This window comes from Podarcis gaigeae (assembly GCF_964106915.1).
Source record: "Podarcis gaigeae genome assembly, chromosome: Z".
Lineage (NCBI taxonomy): Eukaryota > Metazoa > Chordata > Lepidosauria > Squamata > Lacertidae > Podarcis > Podarcis gaigeae.
In genome coordinates, this window is record NC_139691.1 from 25835841 (window position 1) to 25839334 (window position 3494).

The following is a 3494-nucleotide window of genomic DNA, read 5'->3' on the forward strand; positions in this document are numbered from 1 at the left end:
GAGGTGCAATATTGCTCTATTTGCAGTCCTTGTTTTGCTGATTTCATTTAATATTCTAATTTTCTGAGATTGCTAATTTGGGGTTTCTGCTTATTAAAACAATGCACTTTCAGGTCAGATATTTGATAAATCTTCCATCTGCCTCATTAAGTGTCACCTTCACAGAACGCTTTCAATCCATGCCCTTAGCGGTCGTAGATGGATGATACAATGGAATACTTTATGAAGAGAGACTCTTTCTGTGTGGGCAACAATTTGTAGAGGACATTTGCCATTACTTACTACAATGACCACTATACACGGACCAAACCAATTGATTCATAAAACTGCTTTTCATGAAGAAAACAAATCTAACCAGGGTGGAGAGGGTGAAATGGCTGCTGAGTGATACTGATGGCTCTGTGACTTTTAAGGTGGCTCTCTATGCCACCTTATAAGGCAGCTAGGAAGATTAGTAATAAAGAACTGGATGGGCTCGAGGTCAATTGCAAGAGTCTCTGGGATCTAATCTGCACATTTTATTTGAGAATTACTTTTTATTCTGTGTAATAAGAAATTTTGGTAGATTTAATCATGGTTTTACTGCATACTGTCTGCTTGTTTTTCTTCTTTCTTCTTTGGACGTTGCCATGGCCTTTGGCTAGTGCAATAATATTATATTATATTATATTATAATATAATATAATATAACATAACATAATATAATATAATAATAATATAATATAAGCAGTTGCTTTGCCTTTGTTGTTCAGTTATGTTGGCTCAATAAAGTCCCTTGCTGTTATCACTGTGTCTTGCCTCGTAGAAACCCACGTACACTCCAGTAGTTTCTCTAGTTTGTTAGAAAAAGGGGTGCATACACCCCTATCTTGTGCTGTTTCATAACCATCTATAACAAATTTTCAAAAGCTTTATGGTTTGCAAAATTGACAATATGGTAGAATGCAGTCATAGAATATGCTTTTATGGTCTTATTCACAAAGCGTTTTCACATTAACATGATTTTCTTTTTATAATATGTATACTATAATTCTAACTTAATGATAATGACAATTAGTGATACCATAAACTAAGCACTATATGACAAATCTCTCCCCCCACAATTTGAAAAGCATAACTCATTATTTTAAATTTAATATTACCTTTCTTGGGTTGACAAAGAAAAAAGCTAGAACCACACACTTTATCAGTTGTTATTAAATTGTTTTGAACTCTCCGTGCAGTTATATGTAGGGTTTTCACCACAAACATAAGATCTGGAGTGATGTCACAATATAGCAATTAGAATCAGGGGTAATGGCAGCTTTCCATTTTTAGCAAGAGTTCAAGCTGTGCATCACTTTGATGTTTTTCCTACATCTATATATTAAGTAGCTCACTATAGTAAATTATGCTAAATCTTGGTAGCGTATACAAGAGACATAAGGTTAGAAAGTCAAATATTTTTCAAAACCTTGTTTCTTTTTGCCTCATGTATAGGTAGCACCTATTGACGAAACTGCGGGAAGCAGTGGAAGAAAGGAGTGCCTGGCGTGGTCTGGTCCAAGGAGTCACGAAGAGTCGGACACGACTAAACAACAATAGGTAGCACCTTATCACTTCAGGAAAAGAAGTGTCTGATGGGGATTGTAGTGTTATTAGAATAAGAGGGCTATCTTTAGGCAAGAGCACCTTAGGATGCTAAAATCACCAGCTCAGTCAGTTTTAAGTCTTCAACCCCAGCTTAGTCAAAAATATGCTGGAGTAGCTTGCTCATCCCAGCTAAGCCAAGGCTGATGTAAGTCCTCCAAAAGGGGGTAAGGTGAGACCGGGGGTGGGTGGAACTGAGGCTGGATCCTAAGCATGTTCAGCTTGGTCATGTGACTGTGAATCTGGCACAAAATGTTATTTTAAAGGCTTGTTTTCTCTCTGTCAGGGTTAAACAGAGCAGCAGCCTTGCTGCTGGATGGGGTTTGGATCCGATATGACATTACACCAGCTGAACTTACACTGGCTTCAGGTTCATGTGCATAGCAATGCTCCCTATATTGCAACAGCAGCATGCCTTAAGAAACTGAATGTGGAGGGACGTGCCCTTTTAAACAATGAAAAATGGTAAGTCTGGCTGCTCAAACTACCATACTTTTGACCCTTCTCTCCCTTTTCAAAATCTATTTTTTCTTACCTGCAAATATTATAGCTTTCCTACCATTGGTATTAAGGTGAAGCACTGTGCCTAGTGTATTAAGAATCACATGGTGCTTGGAAATCCTATGGTCACACCATGCTGGTGGCCAACTTACACCAGTATAACAATGCCAGGGTAGCATAGTTGAAACTTTATTGACCCCAGCCTCAGCAGCAAAGTTGAAATGAAAACAATGGAACAAACAGCAGTGAACAAAGCAACTTCATTGGCCACTTCCTTAGTGAACATAGCACCACCAATGACTCCCACCAACCTGAGAGTAGCATGTCAACAATGTCTACAGGCATTAAAACACCCAGGCATGAAAGCAACCAACCCATGTACGCCAAGGGGGAAATACTCCCATAAAACCATTCTGTCCCACATTACTTTCCACAGCAGTATTCCACTGGTACGAGAACGAACCTCCAAAATAAGGCTCCAGTCTGGAGGTCCCTGCACACAAGTTAAAACTAACACTGGGCCAAATTCCCCTCCTGGAAAATGGGGGAGGGGACAATTTTGTGCTATTTTGTGCAGTGAGGGAGAAATGTATCCAAACTTTTCAGGATTCATGCACCTTCCTTGTTTTTGCAGAAAGTGGTGTTGGGGAGACACTGTTGAGAGAACCTTGCACTGCTTACTGCCAACCACACTTCCCTGAATGCCTCAGGAATAATGAAGTGCAACATGGCATTACTCCCAAGGCATTCCATGAAGTGCAGCTGACAAACAGCAGGGGAGGGAACCTTACACTGTCATGAGCAGTGTGAGTCATTTTTAAGTTAACAAACAAGAAAATGGAAAATCCTTTGGGAAATCATAAGTTAAGTAAGGTAACCTGAAACCTGCTCCTGAAAATTTGGAGAAATTTATTTTCTCCACCTGTTTTCAAGATGGGCTGATGCCTGAGGGAGCTTAGGATTTGGACTAAGCCCATACATTTCCCTGTGTCCATAGAACTGTCCATTTTATCCCATTTGGAAGAGTGAGCAACAGTAACCTTCTACAGTACCTTGATCACTTAAACAGGTGGGTAAAATGCACACATTCCCTCTAACTGTATCCCTTTCAGTATTTTTAAAACTAAAATAATTATGTAAGATTACATATAGTTTACTGACTTGCTTGATAAAAATATGATTTGTGTAATCCTTGTGACTGTAAACAGGAAATGCTAATAAAGCACTTATCTTCCTGATAGGTAAAAGCAGCTTTGTCATAGTGACTGTCAAAACAAACCAGTGGACTCAGATGAAAGAGCAAGTAAACAAATATTTTCTGGGAAATTTCTTCCACATTGCCTTCAGCAAAAATTCAGTTCTGG